The sequence below is a fragment of the Danio rerio genome, chromosome 8 (genome assembly GCF_049306965.1).
Source record: "Danio rerio strain Tuebingen ecotype United States chromosome 8, GRCz12tu, whole genome shotgun sequence".
NCBI lineage: Eukaryota > Metazoa > Chordata > Actinopteri > Cypriniformes > Danionidae > Danio > Danio rerio.
The window spans coordinates 21,739,377-21,754,521 of record NC_133183.1 but is presented as its reverse complement, the minus strand read 5'-3'; the positions used below and the strand labels follow the sequence as shown (position 1 = coordinate 21,754,521).

Below are 15,145 nucleotides of genomic sequence, written 5' to 3'. Positions count from 1 at the left end.
CAAACGCTCTTCGAACAGTCAACAGATAAAGAGGTTTAGAGAGAGTTGCCTTGTCATTGGAAAGAATCTCACCACAAACATGGCTCTCATTTAGAAATAAGAGGAAACTTTTCTGCCGCTCTTTTGTTAGCGGAACAAAAGACTGAGATTGATAAGAAACTGAAAGATTTTTGTTGTGTATATTAAAAAATACTTTTGCAGTCAACTTTATCAACCATTGGAAGGGAATTGCTTTTATGCGGGAAACTGAATATTAAAGGCTTACTCTCATGTCGTTTCAATCCCTGTAGACCTTCGTTCAACTTTGCATCGTAAATTAGGTTATAATTGAAGAAATCCGAGAGCTCCCTTATCCTCCACATACAGCCACAATTGTCATAAGATGTTTAAAGTGCACCTATGATGAAAATCATCTTTTGTAAGCTGTTTTGGACAGAACTGTGTATAGGTATAATGTGTCCACCCTCATTTTATGGTGATATAAAGACAATAGGTGAGTTTTTTTTATTTCTGATGTTAAAATAGGATCCGAATCCCTCCCATTCTAAGGCCGACAGCAACATGACATAGGAGTGTGGTTTCACTGCCCACTCAATTGATTGACAGCCGCATATAACCATGTCTCCCTAGTATAATCATATCCATGAGACGGTATGTGCATAATGCAACTGGGAATAAGTTAAAGACTAGGTTAAAGGTAATCTTTACCGCTGTAAATCACTGTTATCAGCACAGCCGCATTTCAGTACAATTATAAAAGAAAAAGTTCCTGGTTTGTGGACATTAAATCAGGTTTATTTTGTACATTAACATAACAGATATCCATACAGCAGTGCATATTAACGTGTATTCTGTCACATTCGCAGTGCAAAGTTAAACGCGCTTGCTGTGTGTGAGTCTGTGTGAGTGAACTTTGTAACGATATTGTGTGCGACAGAAAGGCTTGAAATAACTGCACAACAAATACATCAAATAATCACTGGGAAAGTTCTCACTGTAGTATTTTTCACAAACGTTACATAAGATCTGCTTCCTTTATGTCTGTCACTGTGTGGTTTATCTGACGCAGCCACACACTGAGGCACACTCTGACAGGCACGTGGAAACGGTGGGCAGGAAGAACTAGCACAGGCACAGATCACAAAAACAGATACATTGTGTTCAGAGCAGAAAATTTCAATAGTCTGAAAGGTATAATAAATAATCTGATGGCTATTTTGACCTGAAATTTTACAGACACATTCTGGAGACACAAAAAAAATGTATCTTAAATCTTGAAAAAGGGGTAAAATATGTGCCCTTTAAAGCTTAGAAAAAGAACCAAAAACATTGTCATAATTTTCCATGGGACTCTGGTGGTTCAATTGTAATAATACATAGCTCGAACAACATTTCTGTGTGCCAAAAGATGGTAAAACCCCTTTGTTTGCCCATTTTTTCTCTTTCACGTTGGGTGTGCAGGCAGAACTATGTATTGCCAGAACAAAGGAGAACAAAGTTGTTTATACAGTTCTTTTTTTTTTTCGACACAACGGTGTTCTTAGAGTTTTGCATGGTTACAGTTGAGCCACTGAAGTCACATGGAAAATTCGGATATTGTTTAGGTCTTTTTCTGTGCTTTGAATGTCTTGTGACTGTTGCTGACAATGGAGTATGAGAAAGCTCATGGCTTTCATCTAAAATATCTTAATTCATGTTCTGAGGATGAACAAAAGACAGGGATTAAAACAACATGAGGGTAAGAAATGAATAACAGTCTTTTGAAACCCTTCAAGCTTGATCTGCTTAATCTGATAGTAAAGGAAGAGATGCCTGGGTTATGTTTGTTTGATTTGTTGTCTTGTTTGATCTAAAGCAGATGCAGCAATCTGTCATGCTGGTAGTAAAGAGTGTAAAAATTATGTTGATTTTTTGAATGCCGACATAACGGGCTCTATGCACAGCTAGTCTTTTTCAGTCAATGATGAACTTCCGGTGAAAGTTTTATGTGACTATATTCAATTTCATACGGTTCTTTTGACAGCATTGATGTTGTAATGCAATTCAAGTATAATCTGTTAAATAAACTTAAGCATCTGTTTGGTTTTTAAAGTGTAAAAAGAGAGGAAAGACCGTTTAAACGCAGGTGCCATCATTAGCAGCAGGCTAGCACAGAAACTCCATTGAAAATACTGGGGTACAATTAATTTCCATATTTTAAAGACATGGAGTGGAAAAATCTAATTTAATGAAGTCCTTCTTATTTGGTCTGATACCAACTATAGATCATATCTCAGCCAGGCAGTGAAGATGGCTGGTTTTTAAAAAAATCAGATCTTAAACTCTGCAATTTTGTATGGAATTAACCGAAAGCCCTCAGACTGGCTGTCTGAATTTAAAAGTCTGTGTGCATATACCCCATTGTATTCACTGGGAACTGGTACATTTTAATCTCTTTCAAATGTCCCAATCAAATATCATTGATTATCAAACCTACCATTAATTTCAGTTTCAGCCATTAATAATACTTTGGAAGATAAATGTGTTGCAAAATCCAGAAGGTGCAAGTACAAATCTGCAGCCAGACTCTATTTAAATCCAGAGACATCTACATAGATACTCACAGTGGATGCAGGGTTCGTTTTCTGAATCTTATCAGGTGACCAGCACACATGGGCAGCCTCTCTGTGACCTCTGCTCTAATACAATCCACACTTCTGCCCGCACATGTCCACACAAACCCCACGAGACGAGTAAAGATGCCAATACAGCTACTTCTGTGACCCCTGAACAAGCAGACATGTGCATGTCGACTGAGAATCACTGCCTAATCACAACATTCATGAGCATAATGGACAGTTTTGCACCATAAAGCTACTGTCAGGCTGCTATTAGTTAAACAGATGCTCTGAAGTGCTGGTTAAAACACACCTCTTTTCTTCTTTTATCATTTCTACTTCGCTTCGGATGAGGTTTTCATATCTTGCCCCCGCCAGGTCAGGTCTGATCTGAAAAACGCCTTGAAATGCGGCTCCTCTCGTAAAAGTTTTACAGGCATGCACATAAATCCTCAGACTCCCTGTCAACCTCTTCCTTCTCAAAAGCAGTTTCGCCTCACTTTGTCACTGTAACCTCTGAGTCCGCACAACCCCAGATCATCAGGGATAAAGACACGTTTCAGTGACATTAACAAGATCTCATACTCAGTTATCCTCAGTTAGGCATCATGGGAACGACCGTACATTCCCTCCATCCATATTTTAATGAGAACAGAATAAGATCAGGCCAATTTGGTACCACTTCATCTATAAAAACTGGGATGTAATACAGCACTTACTGTTTGTGGCTGTTAGAGAGTGGATTATATAGCTACGTACTGGAACCAAGTAAATCTACAGCACTTGTTTATAGTATTTGGAGAGATTTTTTCCCCCAGTCAGTCTAAGACGGTCCAGATTAGCACGCTATTGAGTTTCTGCACTGTGCTAATACTGGTTTAGTGCCAGTGACATCACAGGGGAGATGGTGACACATATCTATTACTGACAGCTCATCACTCAGACGTGTTTTATCTAGTCCTTCATTCTTAAATATTCTCAACCACACTTCTTTACCCCCCAAAAAAGAAACTCTAATAATATTTGGATTGCACCATACATTTGTTCATTTGCAACACCAATGCAGACACTTTCAATCAATGCTGAGAGATTTATATCCCTATTTTAACCCAAACCCTAACACTTCAAAACATTTGTTAAGTCTTCTGATGAGGCTTCCTGAGCAGTTTTGATTTACACCTTTTCTCTATAATGATCAATGATCTATAATGATGGCTGGCAGAGCAGGGGAGAAAGAGGGGAGCAAACAACAGTTATCTCACAAAATGAGACACAAACCATGAAGAGAGCCATGATTGTATAATTTTACAAAGTCAAAATGCAAATTAATAAACAGTAAGTAATTTAATGTTCTGCTACACGTTATTCGTAATTTCATACACACATAACAACAAATTTTTTTTTGTCATTATAAAGATAATCATGTTTAAAAAAACACTTTTATTGAGAAGTACTTCTCTCCTCTTGAATCCCCAGGTCTGAATGCAGGCACAGTGAATAGCAGTGCAGCAGTTCTCTAGCCCTGTCTATTTCAACCATTAGCAATGCCAGTAATCTGGAGGTTTTTAAACATAGGGTAAACACAGCTGCACGGATAAAGGCGATGTGTCTGAATGGTAACAAACTGATCTGACAAAAAAGTCTGCCATTCTCCAATTCTCATACAGCTCACTCGACAAAAATGCTACCTGCAAATCAACAGCTTAGCTGTATCAGCCCTAACAAAATCACAGGGAAAAACATGGGCAAAAACAAACTCTGTGGATTATGGAAACAAACACAAACGACCCTTCATTAACAGGTAAATAGGCTACTGCATGCCATGCGCGGTCAAACCCAGTCATTAGGTCTCACAGCTTGGCTGGTCTGTTGTGCATTCAGAAAGCACATGCACTCATGAATAATTAAGAAACAGGACCTTCTCATAGGATAAGAATACTTAACTATAAACAATAATGAGAAACCCACGCATCATCACTCCACTTGCAGATTCGCGCTACATCATCGATTGTAGACTACTCCAAAAATTATTTTAAAACCGGAAGATGGACTTAGCTGACAAAAGCTCTAAATAATCCCATTTTCCCCCACAATTAAAGCTGACAGGTGCTACTGTTGTCTTAACTGATGCTCAACACACAAATCTGTAAAAACAATTTAAAAAGTACTCCAGGGTGTCCTTCATCTTTAATGTATCAATGTAAATGTGTGAATAAAGTCATGAAGTAAATGATGCTACCTTCTTATCCTTTACAGCAGGGGTACTCGTTATACCACAAGTTCCAAAAGGCCCAGTCTCTATTTTTCTTTCCAATATTTTTATTAAAAAAAGGTTTCCTTTTTATGAATTTCATATAGTTTTATCTGGCCAGTAGTAAAAGAAAACAATCCTAAAAAGTCAAAATAATCTTCAGCGATAAGGATATTTGAGCCCTGAGAGCCAAAGCAGTGGTGCCATAAATTTTCTTATGAAATACATGTCATCAGTTGATCCCACTGTGAAACCGAGTATCTGTATGGGGTTCATAGTTTTATTTTTGAAATCTGGAACATTTTTGTGTTTTGCTTAAGTATCTACACACAGGCAAAAAAAAAAAAAAAAAAAAAAAAAAAAAAACACGTAATAAACAGCATGCTCTCATGCGCAGATAATAGTTACGTTTTGAAATTTTAATTATCTTTCCTTGTAATCCACATATCATGTTTTCCTGTTATAACACTGTTCATTATAAAACAATCTAATCTTAACATGCTGATTAAAAAGGCTTATTGTAAAATAAAAAAAAATAAAAATCATGTTGAAGTTCTTTATGGTCAATTTCAACAGTGTTTTTTTCAAAAGATCAATACACTCACTATGTCTTTTGCTTTTTTAGCCAAAGATGACTCATATGGAGAATGAAGTCAGATGTATTGCCTTAGGTGTGAGATTTTCACAGACTTCAAGAGTGAAAAAATCTTGATGGTTCTGTAGGTTTTGCCTATTCAAACTGATCTTTATTTAGTATTTTCTATTGGATTCAGGTCAGGTGATTGGCTGGGCCCTTCAACAGCTTGATTTTCTTTCTCTGAAACCATTTGAGAGTTTCCTTGGCTGATCATTGTCTTGCTGAAATGTCCACTCTCATTTCATCTTCATCATCCTGCTAATGTAGATGTTGGACTGAAGCAGATAATATTATTTTTACAATAAGGAAAGGCAGAGGGTTTGCTGAATGACTACTGAGAGATTTCAGCCTTTCTACACCTCCCTTTCTTCATCTATTCGATACTTTTTCCCTGCCTGTCCTCTCATTTTATTACACAACTTAATTTGTAAAGTAATTAGGTTTGTTTACTTTGCATATATGGATTTCTTTGGTTGTTATCAACATCTGGTCAACAGCAACTTCAGATTAAATGTTTTTTTCTGAGAAAAATGGTGACTTGTTGAATACTTATTTCCCCCACTGTAAATTGGGATTGTGAATTCAATAAATCAGTTGTAAAAAGCTGTAATAAATAATGTTTAAAAATACTAAATATAAAATTAAACATTATTTTAAGAAATCATGCTGCTGATCCTCTGTTTCCTGTTCAGTTTCAATGCACAGAAAAAGCAGTTTTGAAATCCTGCTAAAACCCTGAATGAAATAATAGGGGTTTAGAATGGCATGAGGGTGAATAAGCAATCCCAAAATTTTCATTTTTTTGGTCAACCATCCCCTTATTGTCCTTGCTGAACATATTTAGTTCTGTCTTGGGTTGATCATTTTCCTTTGCTTACTTTCCAATGCACAAAACTTCTTTAGACTGTCCTTGAGTCCTTAAATACCTCAACCCCCTGTTTTTACAATAGTTTTTTTCCCCTCAGAAACTGTATACCGGTTGATTTGCCCTACAGAGAGATTCTGGTTAGCCATTCAGTATTGTATTGTTTAGTCAGTTGTGGATTTGGGACATGCTGTTGTCTTGTAAATTGCTTGTCTTTTAGTTGAACTTTCAACATTCTGATGTTCTTGTTTTGCGTATGCAAAAACAGAATGACTAAAAGAAGAGCTCTTTATCCTTTTTTCCCCAATCTGTGGCCAAGAAGAGATGTTTTGGCGTATCGCTCCTCTCATCTTCCCTGTTTTTCCTCTGCCTCAGATCTCGCTCAATTTCACCTGCCATTTAATGTTCCGATTCCTGTTCTCCACCTCTCTCATTTCTCAGCTTTCCTTCTTCACCCACTGGAACAGCTTACATGTAATATCAAACACATGGCAACGTTTATAGACGGCAAATGAGTTGAGAAATCAAATTTACTTAACGATTCCAGCTCTGGTTCCTCAGGAACCGGTTACTATGGGAGATGATGATGGGCATCTGAAATTACACCCTCCAGACTGAAAGACAGGAAGAGGGAGAACGAGCAAAAGAGAATTGAAGGTTTTCAGGTTAAACGTGAGAGGAAACACGTCTGAAGGATGTTCTTGGGCCTGATTTGCTACTTTAGTACAGACTGTGGCGAAACCAAAGCTGAACAACAAATCAGTGCTGTTATTTTTCATTCATTCTTTTGTTTTCCTTTGGCTTTGTCCATTTTTTTTATCATGGGTTGCCACAGCGGAACGAACCCCCAACTTATCCAGCATATGTTTTACACAGCGGATGTCCTTCTAGCTGTAACCAGTACTGGAAAACACCCATACATTCACACACACACACTCCGACCAATTTAGTTTATTCAATTCACCTATACCAGAGCATCAAAAAGAAACCAACACGGGGAGAGCACGTAAACTTTGAAATAGAATTTTGAAACAGAAATGACAACTGACCATGCCAGGTCTAGACCCAGCTACCTTCTTGATGTGAGGCAATGGTGTTAACCACTGCGCCACCATGCAGTTGCTGTTTTTTTTTAATTTTTTTTAATTAAAACTGAATCTTTGTGTAATAAAGCTAAAACGAAAGAGAATATTACTTAAAAACAAATGTTAAATTTGAACTGCTAAAGGGGAGGCACAGCCTCATACCAAGAAGGTCGCTGCTTTAAGCCTCGACTGGGTCAGTTTTCAGTGTGGAGTTTGCATGTTCTCCCCGTGTTGGCGTAGGTTTTCTCCGGGTGCTCCATTTTCCCCCACAAGTCCAAAGACATGTGTAACAGGTAAATTGGGTAAGCTAAATTGTCCGTGGTCTGTTTATGTGTGAATGAGAGTGTATGGGTTGCAGCTAGATGGGCGTCCACAGTGTATAACATGCTGCATAAGTTGGCGGTTCATTCCTCTGTGGCAACCCCTGAATAATAAAGGGACTAAGCCAATAAGAAAATGAATGAATGAATGAATTTTCATATTTGGGTGAATTCTACCTTTAAAGGTCCTGTGAAGTGCTTTGAAATGTGCATCTTTTACTCAATGTTTGGCGTAATCTCAACTGAAAAATGAAGAGAGGGCAGGACATAGATTAGCTCTTCCTCCCATTTTAGAAAACCATCAATAACTTTTTATTTTTATCACTGCTCTGCCAGTTTGTGTGGTTGAGCTCAAGCGCACCAAATGAAAATCAAATGAGAAGGGGACGGGGCATGTCAGATACTAGAGAGCATTTTGATTGCATTCAAGGTTTGATGAGAAACGCTGATCCATTTAGCAGAAGTGACAAACTTCAAGCTTTACATGTTTGTGTCAGTTTTATATCTTCTTAACGTGAATTTTGTTATTGTTTTGTACCACACTAGCTTATGGATAATACACTGAAAAAAATTACTCAAAGATGATTCCTTGGTTTTACTCAATTTGTTTACGTTAAGTGGTTGTAAACAATTTATTTGAGCTGCATTTAAACAAACAAATTAAGTTGAACATTATTAAACTTAATTTGTTTGTTTAAATTCAACACAAATAAATTGTTTGCAACAGTTCTGCATGCAACACTTTTTTCAGTGTAGGCCTGTGCAATTAATTGAAATTCAGTTTAGATTTCAATCTTGGCTTCTAACGATTATGAAATGACGTTAATTAAGATAAAACGATTATTCCCTCATATACCGCCCCCTTTGCAGTTGTACACATTTGTTGCTCTGCAAAGGTCAGTTTCACGTGAAAGGCATGTACTGTAATGTAAGTTTTGCAGCACGGGATGAGCATCATTTATTGATGTACATTCGAATCATTTATGTTTTTAAAAGCACAAAAGAGATTGCAAGCTAATGTGTGTATGAACTCAGCCTCATAGGCGAGCAAAGCACACACATGTTAAGTCATCTTAATGTGAGCACTTTAATGGTCAAATACATGGAAATTTGTGTCAAAACGCAGTCTTTAGTGATTATTCATATTAACCCTCATTTATGCAATGAACAAATGAGTTGAGTTGTTTAATGAAAACATAAATCAGAACTGTGCTCTTAAAGTGACAGTGCGCAATATTCCTGCTGCTGACTGTTTTTATCATTATTAATCAAACAACAAAATGAAAAAAAAAAATCACTCCCTGCTCTTGACTGAAGGACTTTTGTAGCTATAACTAAAGTTTTTTTCTCACAGTGAAGTTGCTTAAAGCACAGTTTGTATCATATTTTATTCTAATGTATTTATTTCCATTTTCTTATTTACAGGGACGAAAATAACTGTATATATACTTTTGAAGTCAGAATTATTAGCGGCCCCTTCTATTTTTCCTCCATTTCTATTTAAAAGAAAGAAGATTTTTTTAACACATTTCTAAACATAATAGTTTTAAAAGTTAATTTCGAATAACTAATTTCTTTTATCTTTGCTATGATGACAGTAAATAATATTTTACTAAATATTTTTTAAAATACAAGCATTAAGCTCAAAGTGACATTTAAAGGCCTAATTAGGTTAATTAGGCAAGTTAGGGTAATTAGGCAAGTCACTGTATAACAGTAGTTTCTATTGCAGACAATCAAAAAATATTTTGCTTAAGGGAGCTAATAATATTGATCTTAAAATTGTTTTAAAAATATTTAATCCTGCTTTTATTCTAGCCAAAAATTAAACACAGAAGACTTTATCCAAAAGAAAAAATAATATAGAAATTACTGTAAAAATTACCTTGCTCTGTTAAACATCATTTAGGAAATATTTATATAAAAAAGAAAAATTCACAGGAGCGCGAATAATTTGATTCAATTGTATTCAATTGTTGACTTCAACTGTATATCATTTGGAATAATCGTGATTTCAATTATGACCAAAATAATCATGATTATGATGTTTCCCATAATCAAGTAGTCCTAATAGATATCCTTAAAGAGTAACTTCACTGACAATAACATCTAAAAGTTATTTTAATTTCACTGGACCTTTAAGAATCCTTATCAGTATCCATTAAACCTGAGAAATCATTACTGTAAACTTGAGTCCACATTCTGACATGTTTAATGGTTTTAGTTTATCCACATTGTGTGCATGAAACAGTTAGTGACATCGATAAAGCACAAATTGAACAGCAACGTTTCGGTCAACTATTTTAGCCTAAAACCATCATTTGCGGTTTTGGTCATTTTTTTCAGTAGCATGATATTCTGATTCAAACACTTATGAAAACAGTAATACAACGTTCTTCTATAAATACAGTTTAATTGTGCTCATGCATTTCTAATGGATATTTCTGGGAATGTCAGCTCTGAATGAAAACATGGAAAAGCATAATGATTGGTAACATTGGTATAATATTGTATCATCTCACATTCTTTCTGCCGAGTGCTGAACAGGAAAAGAAAAAGAGAGAGAGAGCGACGGGGGGACTCGGGTGGGAGTGAACACGCAGGCCTATTCAGATAGCATAGTTTGGCTTGGCAGCGAAAAGCCTGTGTGTAAGCAGTCTGGGTAATTGGTTTCTGATGCCCCTGTCAGTTTTCGGCCAGACCACCTGCCCAAGGGAGGAGGCAGAAAGAGAGAAAGAAAGAGACTTGCTCTACAGCATCTCTATCCCACCCATTGAGCTCCCTGACTTTCCAAAATGGCCCGATTCAGCCCCAATTTTTACACTGGATTATTCACGGGGCCTTGAATTCGATTATCGATGACGGTCAAATGGGTGTCGCTGGAGGACAAGCCCTACGAGGCTCGAACTGGGTGCCAGCGGATATGTGCACCACAAGGCAACTTTACAGAAACTCTAATGTGAAAAATATGGCTTCAGGCGCTGCTCCGTGCCAGAGAGCGCTTTTCCGTGGCTAGCCGTGATATTCGATCGACATGCATTAGCAAAGCCTTTCGTTCTGAAATGCATAAATCACAGTTCTCTGTTCCGGCTCTCACAGGTAACAGCCATTTTCTTAAAACTTCAAGTTAAAAAAGAGCCATATGAGGGTCTTTATGGTCCATGTTGGAGCCGAAAAGCTTAGAGTCCGGGGAGAGCCAGTTTTGCTGGCATGCCAAAAGCTAAGGGAGATGGAGAAAATAAATGAGTGAGAGAAAGAGTTTGTGTGTGTGTGTGTGTGTGTGTGTGTGTGTGTGTGTGTGTGTATATAACGGACACCTTCCAGACGTAGCTCAGCTATTATGGCGGCCAACTCAAGCACATGGCTGCGGTGTGAATGGCTTTTTAATGCTTGCTAACAGGAGTGGTATTTAGCACGGTGGAGAACTGGAGATGGGAAGAGAGTGTCGACAGAGCCGGGATGGGCCCATCTAACCACGTTTGATTGAGCTAAACACGTCAGCTTTCCTTGGTGTCCACTAATCCTAAATGTTACCACCATCTATGCTTGTTGGATTTTGTTGGATTTACATATGAAGGCGGTCAAAAATGAATCAAAAACATCTTGGAGAGGTTCAATTAATGGTATAATGTGTTTGTTCTGGAATAACATGGAGAGGAATTAGCTGGGAGTTTAAGAGCACGGGTGTGGAGATGTATTGGGATGTTGTTGTGATTTCTGGAAGTCTGTTATTACGGAGTCACTTCTTTCCCACCAGTTGAAGCAATTACGGCTTTTCAGCCTTCTTTAGTCCAAGATTTACATATTTCCGCACCTTTCACTTCAGCCCTGAGATGACCTCTGGGTCTCCATGGCTTTGAAAGGCAGTCATACCTCTCAGCACACACACAAATTATTGTATATACGTGTGCTTAAGACACTTTCGGTGTCAGCTGGTCTGTACACAGCCACGACTGCTGTAAATTCCCCAACAAATTCCTTAAAACAGGTCAGAGAGGGGTGAAACAGGTCACTGCAGAGAAGATGTAAAAACCCAATACACATTAAAGGAATGTTCAGGGTTCAAATCAAGTTAAACTCTATCAACAGCATCTGTGTCGTGCTTTCAATTAACAGAAAACAATTTGGGCTCATCCGTCAGTTTCTAAAAGTCTCTCTATAACAATTTACTCACATTGGAAGAATACATGTTATAAATGCACGCTATTTAAAAAAAAAGCCAAAAGACAAAGAGTTTATATGAAAGTCATACCTTAAGAAACTAAAATACACAATGACCGTTATTTCATTCCAAAATGAGATTAAAAGCTTCATGATATTCCAAATCCACTTCATTTATCTTTACTACACAAAGATATTTTCAATCATTTCTGAGAAAATTCTGTCCTTCCTTTAAAAGTATAATCCACTAAATCTCTAGCGATCCATATCAATCAAGTGCTTTAATTCAAGTCTTCTGAACATACATGAGTTATTTATAGGATGAACAGAATTATTTAAGCCATTTTCATATATAAACTACTTTGACTATACCATCACTCTTTCCTAAGAAGGAAGACAATACTTTTTTACCCACAATCTGTCACTGAACAGTTTTATTGTCTCCTGACACTATTTACTATGATGCAAACTGGTGGGCTGAGCTAAACCGGCAGTGACGCAGAAGCAGATGTTGATATTCTGCAGCAGAGGTGGAGTTCATCCACACATAAAAACTTAAAAATGAGACACATTTTGGCAACTTTCCTTCAAAATAATCCAACCCAGGCTCATTTTGATTACGTACCCTAATATACATTTCTAGAGAGAGAGCACAAAGCGTCCTAGGAGTGATGTTTTTTTTTTGCAGTTTTTGTTTTCTGCCACCAGAGGCCACTGTGTAAGCTTTTTCAGATCTCAAATTTCTCTGGTGAGTGCCATTTCCACTTGTTGTTCTCACGTAAATCCACTAGAGGCTGCTGTCTACTGACTGACTAATCGACTGACCGAACCGCTCACCCTCCCCCCTCCCTAAAACCAACCACTAGTGTTTTAAAAAGCACAGATTGATCTGCCCACCCAATCGACAAGTGTTTTGAATAGCAATCCAGAAGAAGAAAAGTCCCCTGATTTTAACTTATTTTTCAGATTTTACCACGTTCTCACCTTATTATTTACTTGTTTATTTCATTTTTTGGCATTTGTTTTTTTTTTTATACCAGCTTTCTGAAACCGTTCTTCACTGGACGCAAACCCTGTTGTCACAGTCAAGTCTGGTGGCAAGTGAAAAAAGGGACAGCATCATACTGCCCATCACGTTCTTCTTGCAGATAAAAAGCAGCTATACGTAGCTCTCCAGAAACGTATAGGACCTACGTTTTTAGAATGAGTCTGTGTTGAAATATTATGCCTTTAGACTATCAATAAAGCTCTTACATGACATTTTATAGTAAAAAAGCCTCTTACATTTCGCAAAAAATAAACTGTCTCAGTTCACAACATTTCTCCATTCAGTAGCTAAAAAAGGGTTAACAACATAAGGCTTAAAAAGCGATCTATCTACCAGCGGGCTCCTGTGCATGCGTGTGCACGTTTTCTCTCCCATAATGTCTTTACCGGCCAAACACGGGCCCCCTCCTACACCTTGGGTTCTTCGGGAGCCTTTCATGACCCCGCAGCACAGAGGTCAAGTGCGAAAACGCTCCATATATTGCAGAAAAAAAAACACACACAGGAGCTTGTTAACCTACAAAACTCCACGACCCCCTGACGCTCGCTCTATTTGGAGTGCCATCCATTTCGGTGGGTGAACGAGGCCCAGTACGGCATTATAAAACAGCAACGATTCCCTCCACCCTTAGAGCTGTCCACGGTGAAGCAGCCATCCATCAGAATGCAGAATGGAGGCCTGCAGGGGCCCCTCTCGAACCTGCCACGGGCCCCGGCCAAACTCAGGAGGAAACATCCCTTTCCAAACAAGCCCTTCAAGAGGCGCCCTGCCCCACAGGACAGACACAAAGAGCCATGAAAGAGATGCAAGGAGTCATTTGAAACACATTATCCATAGAGGGAAAGTAGGAGCTAATGGTTTTCCTCTGAGGGTGAACGGGAAGAAGGAGATGGTTAAAAGGGAGAGGAAAAAGAGCACCTTTCGTGGACTAGTCCCTGTTGAACACTTTGCATCCAAGAAAAACCATCCTGGCTTTTTTGTTTATTGTGATGATAAAATGTTTAATGTGGTGATGGACACCATCGTATTCGCTCTGCATCGAAACTTTGTCTTTATTGGCCGTGTATGTGTGTGATCTGGGTCAGTTTTAAAGCTGATGTTACTGTGGATTTAATGACTCACAGGGACGTTTGGGTTTAGTCTTAAGTCTCAGAACTCCCGAATGCAAATAAACACTCATTATCAGCTCCAGTGCATAAGGATTTCACTTCAAAGAGGGAAAGTTAAATTAAGGATGGCCTGATGTGAAACGTCTTACAGAAAGTGAAGTCAGAATGTATTACCATAAAAGCTGATTATAGATAAACAACCCATGTAAAATATAATAATAATAATAATAATAATAATAATAATAATAATAATAATAAAACGTGCATTTGTGCATCACAATGCTATAATATTTAGTTTGAGATTTGTGGAAAAAGTAGAAATGAGTATGTACAATTAAATATTCAGGAAATATGTTAAACTATGTCATTAAACTATATTATTTTTTTAGTTTATAAAATACTTAAAAAATATATACAGTGATATAAGAATGTAATAATCTTGTCATAACATATATCTTCATATTAATTTACATCAGCATGCTACATACAGTATTTTGTAATATACACTCACCGGCCACTTTATTAGGTACACCTGTCCAACTGCTCGTTAATGCAAATTTCTAATTAGCTAATCATATGGCAGCAACTCAATGCATGTAGACATGGTCAAGACGTGCTGCTGCAGTTCAAAGCGAGCACCAGAATGGGGAAGAAAGGTGATTTAAGTGACTTTGAACATGGCATGTTTGTTGGTGCCAGATGAGCCGGTCTGAGTATTTCAAAAACTGCTGATCTACTGGGATTTTCATGTACAACCATCACTAGGGTTTACAGAAAACAGTCTGAAAAAGAGAAAATATCCAGTGAGCGGCAGTTCTGTGGGTGCAAATGTCTTGCTGATGCCAAAGGTCAGAGGAGAATGTCTAGACTGGTTCCAGCTGATAGAAACCTACAACCGAGGTATGCAGAAGAGAATCCCTGAACGCACAACATGTCCAACCTTGAGCAGGATGAGCTACAGCAGCAGAAGACCGCACCGGGTGCCACTCATGTCAGCCAAAATCAGGAAACTGAGGCTACAATTCAACAAACATGAAAGCATGGATCCATCCTTACTTGTATCAACGGTTCA

General features: G+C 37.8%; 1 protein-coding gene and 1 long non-coding RNA gene across 8 annotated transcripts in view; one reads left to right on the top strand and one right to left on the bottom strand.

The window, feature by feature from the left end:
* Window positions 1-15,145, bottom strand: part of si:ch211-120j21.2 — a 238,318-nt gene that overhangs the window by 91,694 nt on the left and 131,479 nt on the right. Inside the window, exon 8 of one of the 6 annotated variants that reach the window (XR_012384250.1) lies at window positions 4,908-6,964. The exons of 4 other annotated variants lie outside the window; for them this stretch is intronic. This is a non-coding gene — a long non-coding RNA (si:ch211-120j21.2). Of the gene's footprint in view, window positions 1-4,907; window positions 6,965-15,145 lie in introns of those variants that run through there. One more of the 6 variants, XR_012384249.1, reaches the window with a different exon arrangement.
* trabd2b (TraB domain containing 2B) overlaps window positions 1-15,145 on the top strand; it is a 102,311-nt gene that overhangs the window by 18,474 nt on the left and 68,692 nt on the right. The window lies entirely within an intron of this gene.